Raw genomic sequence first — 12,500 nt, forward strand, 5'->3', positions numbered from 1 at the left:
ACGTACTTCGAGATACATTATACTAGAAAGTATAACGTATATATGTAATACATAATGGCCGCAATAGAAACGCCTTTCAGCATAAGTCTGTAACCATCATGGCTGACCACCAAACGGACAAGATGTTTTATAAAATGTGCGATTGTTGCATAAGTTTGTTGAAAAAGTATTTCTTTTCCAACATCACTGAATGTTTAAAAGATACGAATGCTTGTTGAAAAATACGTAAAACTACTATAGTTTGTCTTCGAGTTATATATATATATATATATATATATATATATCGTAAATATACAGGGATTAGCATTGAGTTGCTTCTCCAACATACTGAAAATTTAGAAATAGCAGTCAAAAAACTACTGATTCTAAACTACAATTTTTTTCTCTAAATGGATGGCGATATTTATTCTTGTATATATATATATATTTATGTTTGTTGCAGAGAGGTTATGTCTGACGAGTCGCCTATACTGCTAAGCGCTATACTGTGCGAAACCAATGGCCACTCTATGACCGGGCGTAACTTTTAACTTCCTAAAAACTACATACATATATACATATGTATATATATATATATATATATATATATATATATATATATATATATATATATATATTATAAAAAGTATGGGGGTTTAGTTCACAGGTGATCTAAATGATTAAGTTCGCTAGGTAAGTGCTGTAACGGATTATTGTGGCTCCGAGGTTATAGCCGAGACGGTGGTTATGGATTCATTGCAGATTTCCGATGTAGCGGATATATAATTGTTAAAGAGGACAACAAGCGTACGTTAAGGTAAGGCAAACGGAATATCCCAGAAACACCTGCAAGACATTGAATTTTTTCCAATGATAATAATGTATATGACTTGAGATGTTTGCCTTGATTTAACGTTTGTTGTCCTCTTTAACAATTATATATATATATATATATATATTTTTGTGTGTGTGTTTCGCTTAGACATTGCGAGACCATTAACTCAGTGTAGAACTCAGTATACGTATGTTTCAAGAGGAAATGTTGGCTGAGTATAGAGCGGAAATATGAAAGAGAGATGACAAAGGAATAAATGATTATCCTACGAAGTTCATTAGCTGCAAGTTAATGAAATTCAGAAGATAATCACTTATTCCTTTGTCATCTCTCTGTCTTATATATATAAACACACACACGCACACACACGCGCACGCACGCACACAAACACTTACATACACACACGCAAATACACAAATACACACACAGATAAATGCATACACATATATACACACACTTATAAATACACACACACACACACGCACACACACGCACACACACACGCACACACACACACACACACACACACACACACATATATATATATATATACGAAGGGCTTCTTTCAGTTTCCGTCTACCAAATCAACTCACAAGGCTTTGGTCGGCCCGAGGCTAGAGTAGAAGATACATACATACATACAAAACTATGGAGAACTGCTTCGAAACCTCCTGCTTTTATATTCAGAATAATAATTGGTGCACTTGATTCAGTGACAATCTGGATAAGCAAGGGTTTTCAGAAAATGGTATCAACAAGCTAATATAATTTGTAAGTGGAAGAGTAAAAATGTGTCAGACTTTTCTCAAGTTTAAAATGTGACGTTGTTTTCGTTACTCACGCTCTAACGATGGAGTTTTGTATCCTTGTTAGAATCCAGCTCCATCCTTAGAGGAAGAATTTAAATAATTAAAGACAGAAGAGAACATAATACATACATACATACATACATACATACATACATACACACATACATACATGCATGCATACATACATACATATATACATACATACATGCATGCATACATATATGACATAGTAATTTGAGACAGAGAAGAGAAGCTGTGTACAGTGGTCGAAATCAGATTCCTGACGGATGTTAACATGAAGCTAAACATCAGAGAAAAAGAGAATACCTACGCTGAACTATTGAGAAATCTACACTTACTCTAAGTCCAGATTTATAATTGTAATTATTGGAGCACTGGGATATGTAACACACTAAGTACCAATGTTGAGAAATTAAGCTTCTCAAAACCAGGAAAGAGAAAACTGATTCGAAGACTACAGATCCACTCCATCACGGGAACTGTAAAATTGTGTAAAACTTTCCAGAAGTTTATCATTTAAGTAAATGTTTTGACATGCATGAGAATACATACATAAAAGAAAACATACAAATCTGCACATGCAGTGGCTCCAAATACTGCATATATAAATACATAGATATAATAAAATACCCTGTTGATGTTGTTGAAATTCTAATGAATGAGCTTTGGATCTAGGCCAGAAACCGGTTCTTTCTCTATTGGTCAGAAGCTTTGAAATAAAACTGAATAATGACATACATACATACATACATACATAATACATACACATACACACATACATACGTACACACACATATATACACACATATATTTGTTTTAATTTAATATATATTAACTCGAACTTGTGTAAAACGTATTAAACGAAGAACAGGAAGTGTCACACAATTGCAGAGTAGAATAAATAATTCATCCTTTTCTGAAGTAAAAGTAATTTATTGCTAGAACAGACATTCGTTTCATCAAGAGATATATTTATTTTACTTGTTATGACTTAATCAGAGGAGAAAGACGAGTCCATGACCTTCAAGATAAAAGGAACAAAAAAGTAAGTTGGACACAGAGGTTAATTTAGTAGGAAGCGATACATCACCGACGTGAGACCACAGATCTTGTACGAATGTTAGTAACAGAGTGGACCGCGCTAAAGACAGTCAAAGGCTCGGTAATGGTGTTAAATCGGGCGACGGAATAAATTTATCACTGCCTAAAATGTAACATCAAAGTAGTTTCCGCAGTTTTGCCCCAGTTTCACTGACAAGGCTTGAGACTTACTTAGGCAGTGGTAGAAGACATTTGCTCAAGGAACCGCACAGTGGGATCGACTTTAGGTGTATGTGATTACGAAGCAAGCTTCACCATGCAGCCGCTACAGAACCTATTGTAGTGTATGCATAAGCAATCACGTGTTACAAGCAAGAAATTATTGAATTATTGCCTAATACCTATAAGCCATATTGTGTGGCCTATAGCCAATGAATTTGTTCACTGTAAAATAATCGTATTTCTTTTTAAGAAGTAGTCATGTAATCTTTATCAGGAAGGACGGGCGGATGTTAACCTGAGAATGAATGTGAAAGTGGCTGCTAAGGTTGTGGTTGTGTTAGTGATAAATGTGATAATGATAGTGATAGTGGTTGATATTCTAGGACTAGATAATATGGTCTGTGTACGTGTAGAGATGGTTATTTTGGCGCTTGCAGTGGCGGTGTTTGGTAGCCGCCGTGATGTTAGTATGTTATTCGATATATTATGTGTAGTTATGATCGTAAACGTCGTGACTCTTTTGGGTGTAACTCTAGTACAATCGAGATGGCTACATTTGTGTTGATAGTGATGGTGGTGGTATTGGTGGTTGCGTTGATAGTGGTTGTGGTGATAGTGGTGGTGATGGTAGTTGTGGTGGTTGTGGTGGCGGTGATGTTGGTGATAGTTGCGATGGATGTGGTGTCATTGTTGGTGGTCATGTGTCTGTGTCTGAATGGTTTGTCGGTCGACACAGTGAAAGGTGCAATAAAATATATGTTAGAGATATCGAAGATATAAATTAACAACTGAAAGCACCGCCTTATTAATGTAACCTCTATCGTAATTGATGCGCGCGTGTGTGTGTGTGCGTGTGCGTGTATGTGCCTATAAGTTTGTGTGTGTACGTATGTTTATGTGATACATATATATACAAATGTGTGTGCGCGCGGGAGTGCATTATTTCTAAGTGTGTGTGTGTATCTGCACTTATGTATACGTATAAGCGGGTGTGTATACACACACATGCACACACATGCACACACATGCACACACACAGACACACACACATGGTATACTGTTCGCTTGGTGATAGGGTCAGCAAAAAAGTCCTCAATCCAGCGAGAGAGGTATATCATTCAATGAATATAGGAGTTATACGTGAACTACTTAAAGTTTCATGCTAAGTCAAAGCATTCATCGGACAAGATCGTATAGCGCACCGTGCATGATGCAGTAATCGATCAGGTTAAAAAATGAGCAATTGACGCCAAGAACATCAAAAAGATTTTTCCTTTGCTATTAGAGACAAGTTTCCGCCGCAAGTAGTTATTATTTATAGGTTAACGGAAACTGGATGTTTGTATTTGCTAGCATCACATATTGGAGTACAGTATCTTTTTCTCCAATCGTTCATTTAAATATAGCTAGATGGTTTGTTGGGTAAAAAAAGATTTATTATAATCTGCCTAGAAATGAAAGAGACTTTGCGTGTGAGAAGTATCAACCGTCTAATAAAACATAACACCATCAACAAAACATAAAGTTTATCCCACTCCATTTATACAATTATCGTTGAAAAACAAACAAAAGAAGAAAGAAATTCACTATTAATAAAATTACCAGTAGCATCGACACCACAGTCTCTACCACCATACCAGTGTCACCAACACTACTAATTACCTAGCTGTCACTATCACTAATGAACCCCCACCATCACCACCATCTCTATCCAAACTAAAATTCTCATCAACAACATCCAACATGAACATCAACATCAACATACAAACCAGCGTCACTATTACCACAAAAGCACTACCAAAACTTTTACAGAGACAAAAACAAAAAAGGTAACAAAAATAAAAAAAAAAATAGTAAAATGCAATATGCTGTCATACCACAGCTGAGTTAGTAGTCTCAAGTCTCAATCTCTTCACCATACTACTATATTAATGGAGTCTAAAGTATGTAATTTATCTTCGCCCTACCGTATGTCAACTATGGAGAAAACGTTAGTCAACTTAATAGATTTTCCACTGCAATATATACTTTAAGTGATTTCCTTTTTGTTTTTCCTTCTATTTCATTCAAATTTTTCTTATTATTATTCCAACATCTCGTTAAACAACAGCAGACGATAGAATAAATATTACAACATCGTCCCTCCAAACAGCAGACGAGAGTAAATAATACAAAAAATCATACAGGAAGTCAATAAATGCTCTTTTTCTTGTTTTCAGACTCTTACATTTTCGTTTTTCTTTTGTTTTTCTTTCTGTAATTTCTTTTTGCTTTCATTCATTCTCTTTCGTTATCTTATTTCTTTTCTGGTAATTTTTTCTTGCCGCGCTTTTTTAAAAAAAATTTCTACCCTGTTCCCTTTCATTATTATTTTTCCCACTCTTTTTATTTATTTACTGTTGAAAGAGTTTATGAGTGTGATAGTACAAGTATGTGTATTTTTGAGTGAGAAATGTGTACTCGCGTGTGCCTGTGCTTGTTTGCTTGCACATGTCAATGCAACTAATTCAAATACATACATATAAATGCGTGTGTATACATATATATGTATATATGTATTCATGTATAATAAGTATATATATATATATATATATATATATATATATATATATATAATAATAAAATTGTTAATTATTAATTCTATTATTAATTGACGATTCCCTGCCCTTATTCTTGTATATATATATATATATATATATATATATATATATATATACATACATGCGTATATATCTATGCATACATGTAAGCATATATGTGTATATATATATATCTGTATGTAAGTGCCTGTAGAAGTACACACACACACACACACACGTTTGTGCGTGCATCTGGATAAGTGTAAGTATTTATATGTTTATATGCATAGCCATATATGCACATGCCACAGTAAATTTAACTTTGTTAAAATAGTTTATTCACAACGTACGCTTTAAGTTACTTCCTTCTTAGTTAAAAAAAAAAATTGAAAATAAAGTTGAAAATGAAATGTGACACACAACTTCTTACATGAAAATGGACGCCTAACAACACATAATACAAAGAAAAAAAAAGGAAAACATTAAGTACTTAAGCAAAAACCAAAACGAAACACAATTAACCCCTAAACAAACTATACTCTAATTTAAAAAATAATACACTAAACAAAGCTGTTTCTAATTTAAATCAAAATCACCAACCAAATAGCCTTAGTCATTGAAAAACAAATATTAAGTTTATAAGCAACAAACGTAATATAAAAGGAAATTGATTGAGTTTGTTGTGTAGGTTATAACGATATGTCGACTTGACGCTACCAAAAAGACTATATCAAGTCGTATTTTCTTTGCGTTTTTTCTTTTTTTTTTTTCTCTGAAGTCCATTTTTATTTTCCGAAGCCACGTCCATTACTTGACTGTAAGATACTTTTATTCATAACTGTTCTGTGCACATAACTCTAAGAAATACCATTGGTAAAGGCTCACATATGTAAGCATTGCGCATTGAAACAAGTGTTTTCTTAGATCGAAATATTAAGCTGAAAAGCATATGAAGGTCTGGACACCATTGAAACATTCGGAGCGAGACACTCCTATTTCAGTTACAGATACCAATCCTACTGGATGGATTGTGAAATTAATGACACACCAGTTTCATCAACTGGTCATCTACTCAAGCCAAAATGAAGTAAAATGTTTATATGAAGACCGAAAAGACTAAATTTCTATAACATTTTCTGGTTGAATAAATACTACTGAGGAAAGAATTCCCAAACAAAGATTACGAAGAACACGATGGCTTATATAGTTCTGGATATATATATATATATATATGTATATATATGTATATATATATATTATTTTGTTTAAAAGAGTTCCAGCACTGTCTGTTTTTTATGTTTTATTTATATTCCTGCAGAACTAATGTGGGGTATAGAATATGGAATATACAATATATAATATAATATACAATATACAATATAAAATAAAATAAAATAAAAATGGATGGCACCATGAAAGAATGTATTGAATGTAGATGAAATATTGAGTGTTCAATATAAAGGATCAAATATATAAATATATAAATATAAATATATAAAGGCGACTCGAGTTTCAGGGCTATTTCCCTTCGTCATGGCCGATACCCCACATTAGTTCTGCAGGAATATAAATAAAACATAAAAAACAGACAGTGTTGGAACTCTTTTAAACAAAATAATATATTCCTCTATACACAATCATACAAAAAACCCCACCTTTTTTGTATTTATTTTTACTCGCATATATATATATATATATACACTTTTCTACGCATTTCGATCGAATCCCCAACGAGTTTACGCGGGATCTCCAAACCAAAATGTAAACCTCATATAGTTAAGGTATCCTTGGTTTGAATAGTAGCTTGCGGTCTATTTCTCGTTTGGATAATTTACTGCTTCTGCGGATCAGCTATCTATGAAACATGTAGTCTGTATTTTACCTACTCCATTCCCTAAAGTTTGCATGTTTATCCGTATATACAACAACCCGTGTTGCTAACCGGGAACAATAACATTCATTTTTTCTGCTTCGATACTCTTTTACTCTTTTACTTGTTTCAGTCATTTGACTGCGGCTATGCTGGAGCACCACTTTTTTGTCGAGCAAATCGAACCCAGGACTTATTCTTTGTAAGCCTAGTACTTATTGTATCAGTCCATTTTGCCCAACCGCTAAGTTACGGGGAAGTAAGCACACCACCATCGGTTGTCAAGTGATGTGGGGGGGGGGACAAACACAGACACACATACATGCACACATACATACACACATATATATATATATATGATGGACTTCTTTCAGTTTCCGTCTACCAAATCCACTCACAAGGCTTTGGTCGGTCCGAGGCTATAGTAGAAAACACTTGCCCAAGGTGCCACGCAGTGGGAATGAACCCAGAACCATGTGGTTGTTAAGCAAGCTACTTACCACACAGCCACTCTTGCGCCTATAACGGAAAAAATGTACAACCTTCTACGACAATAAACCACTATTGTTCCTGAAAGTTGTAGTATATGTATTGCCGAAGCAATTTGAAAATTGTTTTTCATATCTACGGATTACTTGAAGTTCACTACCTTCCTACACCTTGATCCTTGGATCTTACCTTTTCATATCAATATCTATCTATCTATCTATCTATCTATCTATCTATCTATCTATCTATCTATCTATCTATCTATCTATCTATCTATCTATATACACATAGACATACATACAAATACATATGTATGTGTATACATCTATGTATGTCTTTGTGTTTGTCCCCCACCACTACTTGACAACTGGTATTCGTTTGTTTATATCCCCGTAAATTAGCGGTTAGGCTATAAACATTGGCAGAATAAATACCAAACTTTAAAAAATATAAGTACTGGGGTAGATTCGTTTGACTGAAACCTTTCAAGGCGATTTCCCAGCCAGGCTGCAGACCAGTGACTGAAACAAGTGAAAGAAAGATGAAAGATATACAGGCGTGGCTGTGTGGTAAGAAGCATGCTTCCCAAACACATGGTCTCGGGTTCAGTTCCACTGCGTGGCACCTGGGCAAGTATTTTCTACTATAGCCTTGGGCCAACCAAAGCCTTGTCAGTGTATTTGGTAGATGGAAACTGAAAGAAGCTCGTCATATATGTATATATATATATATATATATATACACATATGTATGTGTGTGTGTGTGTGTGTATTTATATCCGTGTTTGTTCCCCCACATCACTTCACAAATGATGTTGGTGTGTTTATGTCCTCGTATTTAGCGATTCGGCAAAAGAGACCGATAGAATAAGTATTAGGTTTACAAAGAATAAGGCCTGGGGTTCGATTTCTTCGACTAAAACCCTCTAAGGCGGTCCTCCTGCATGGCCGCAGTCAAATGGCTGAAATAAGTAAAAGAACGAAAAAATAAAGAGAATATACATGTTGCGTGTGTGCGGTTGGAGATGTTAAGTCACACTTGAGCATCTGTCACCCAGAATTATTTATGTGGATGTGTGTTTCTGGAATATGTGTAAAGTTTTGTCAGTGGCGACGAAAATGTTTTGACACAAATGAAATTTAAATGTTGAAGTGAAACTAATGGTTTTGGTGTGCTCTTGAATAGCTAACAAACATCTTCCACGCTGCAATTGTTTTTGTTTCAGCACACGACCTCAAATCAAGTCACTTGCTATGCAAGTACATCTGTATATATACATACACACATACATATTTTAACATATATTAAGGCATGTGATATACACCTGATTATCTTGGTAATCAGTTATGTGGGTACTCATATATGGTTACATATAGCATATGAATTAGACATAATATACATTTTTAGAGTATATATGAATAGACATGTGTGTGTGTGTGTGTGTGTGTGTGTGTGTGTGTGTGTGTGTATCCGGGTAGTACACTATGCCTGTATGTGCTTACATATATGTATTTGTATGTGTATTTTCCTTCTAAAGACACCTACACAAATACATGAAATTTTCCGAGCAGCAGATGTTCATGTTGCTGTACATGCAAACATGCACTCACACATGCGCGCGCACGGACACATAATACCTGTTTACACATGTGTGTATTTCTCTACTCAAACACTCACACAAGCATGTACACAAATACTCTCATTAAATCTCACACTCTCTCTCAATCTCACTCTCTCTCTCTCTCTCTTTCTCTCTCTTTATATATATATATATATATATATATATATATATATATATATATATACACACACAATCGCAATGAAAGAAATCCCTGCTTTTCTCTCTCTCTCTCTATATATATACATACATATATATACATACATACATACATACATATATATATATATATATATATATATATATATATATATATATATACACACACACACACAATCGCAATGAAAGAAATCCCTGCTTTTCTCTCTTCGTTTGATCTTGGTAGTTTTATTTCTAAAAAATAAACACTGCAATACTTACGAAGTATTACTGTTTCGAAACATTTTTTTTTTCTTATGAACTCACATATTTTGACACAATTCCTTGTGGTGAATCGACAGCAGCAACAGCAGCATTATAACAACAAATCTTGTATATAATGATCATTACGTAATATATGTATAGATGTGAGCAAAACTCTAAACAAGTTTCTGGATCAAGCAAGATAGATAAATAAAAGAATCTTTAAAATTCAAAATCTAATATATTTTAAAATCAAAACGCTGGTTTATTTTTCATTTTGTGTATCATTTCTGCACAAAGCCCACAATTCTTTCTCTTCATCGCTCATTCATTGTGATAATCTTTTTTTTTTTTCCCGTCATCACTGTGTCACCTTCGCACCTCAGTGCACCTTATACTGACATTCACTGTCATGACGATAAGATAACAGAAATTATATGAATTTAATGACGAAAATATTCTCGTGTAGCAAGAGGAATAAAGCAAGAAGAATAAATAAGGCAGCGAGCTGGCAGAAACGTTAGCACGCCGAGCGAAATGCTTATTGGTATTTCGTCTGTCGCTACGTTCTGAGTTCAAATTTCCCTCATACTTTTCATTTTTTTTTTCTTGCTTGTTTATTGTATAAGTTTTGATCTTCCTCTAAAAGTTAGGAAAAGATTCGCTGTACAATGTGAGCACATATATACAAACAGACAGAAAAAATAAAAATAAAAGTCAATCTCGGATTATGGTGCAAAGCATACAATTTTAAAGGAAAGGTGCAGTTAATAATTTACTTCTAGTATCTCGAATAATTCATATCAACCTCTTGGAAGCACTACCAGCTAAAGATTTTTGTAAATTAACCGTGGCTTCTGAGCTGAAAGTCCTCTTTCAAAGACCTGTCCAGGTTCCTCTAAGAACGTCATCACTTTCCCCACGTATTGCTTTAGCTTTTGCCGTCACGATCGTAAGAGCACGGCTTGGGTTCCCAAACTGGGTGGTGCGTTGTGTTCTTGAGCAAAAGAATAAAAACCCACTTAATTTCACATTGTTCCAGTCCACTCAGCTGTAAATGAATTAATCTTATGACAGAATAGTGTCCCGTTCAGGGGTTGAAGTTCAGTGCTGTAATTTCAGGCACTTATACACCACGGAAACGGGATAAGCTCCCGGCTTGATGAGTCTTCTAGCTCATAACATGCCAAAGTATAAGTCTTGTATAAGTTGCTAATGTAGAAGTTCCAACAATTGCATTGCCTCCCTAGAAGAGGGTTGTGAGCGCCTGATAACATGCACGATGCCAAATGTTTTGTTTTGATCTTAACGTGTCCCAGGACTGCCGCCCTGTCAAACAGACTAAATATGAAAAGCGTATCTGACTAAGGGCAATCACATGCGTTCACCGCCTAAAATCTCTGTAGATGCCGCATCATCAGGGCACGTCTGCGCATCAAAGTACACGGCAATCTGAGCTCTCCGTGCAGAGGATGCTGACAGCAGATGGGCTCCTTGTTTAGAGGAACGCATCCTTTTCACAAAAAGCGGAAAAAAGACCTTCCAATCTAATTCGATGAGAACCGGGCAGGCAAACAGTCAAGCGGTAAATAACAACGGAAGCAATCTAGACGTTGGTCATCGTTGCACTGAATTTCTGTCATAGCTTTGTCACAGATAATTCTTGGTGGGATTGGACACCCTGCTTGCTACAACACTCCAGTTACTATCAAACAGATGATCCGAACCAGAAACAGTTCAATCAGTCTGTTTTTTCATAAAAAAAAAAGAACAAGAGAAAAGGAGGGAAAAAGACGAGAAGGGGAAAATGAAAAGAAAAAAACGAGATGAAAAATATAACACGTGTAGAATCTCTTCGATTCTATATTGAAATAAATGTAATCGCGGGTGTATACGCTTGTGTTTGTGTATGTGTGTGTATGTGTGTGTGTGTGTGTGTGTGTGTGTGTGTGTGTGTGTGTGTGTGTGTGAGAGAGAGAGAGAGAGAGTGTGTGTATATATGCTTGACAAATCATTCCTTATTTGGGGTTTGGTATAAACGAACATACTGTGTGAAACGCCCGTAACTAGGAAATAAATCATCGACATCCCGGGCCCTACAAAACTGATGAGATGTATACGGATGATGATGTTCATCTTAAACTGATGTACATTGACGGTTGCATAAAAATATAAAAATATGGACAGGAAAGTAATTCCAGAGGAATGATGTCCTGGGAAGGAATGACTACTTGAAGTGGTTTAGTGGTTAGACTAGAGAGTTGAGTGAATTGCGATTTTATATATATATATATATATATATATATATATATATATATATATATATATATATATATATATATATATATATATATATATATATATATATATATATATATATATATATATATATATATATATATATATATATATATATATATATATATATATATATATATATATATATATATATATATATATATGTATGTATGTATGTATGTATGTATGTATGTATGTATGTATGTATGTATGTATGTATGTATGTATGTATGTATGTATGTATGTATGTATGTGTGTGTGTGTGTGTGTGTGTGTGTGTGTGTGTGTGTGTGTGTGTGTGTGTGTGTGTGTGGAGGCGCAATGGCCCAGTGGTTAG

The 12,500-nt window shown here is 34.6% G+C and overlaps 1 protein-coding gene across 1 annotated transcript in view; it reads right to left on the reverse strand.

Moving 5' to 3' along the window:
• LOC106874088 (globin-like) overlaps window positions 1-12,500 on the reverse strand; it is a 142,836-nt gene that overhangs the window by 35,201 nt on the left and 95,135 nt on the right. The gene's annotated exons all lie outside the window — the stretch shown is intronic.

This window comes from Octopus bimaculoides, chromosome 1 (assembly GCF_046866305.1).
Source record: "Octopus bimaculoides isolate indiv1 chromosome 1, ASM4686630v1, whole genome shotgun sequence".
NCBI classification, from domain to species: domain Eukaryota; kingdom Metazoa; phylum Mollusca; class Cephalopoda; order Octopoda; family Octopodidae; genus Octopus; species Octopus bimaculoides.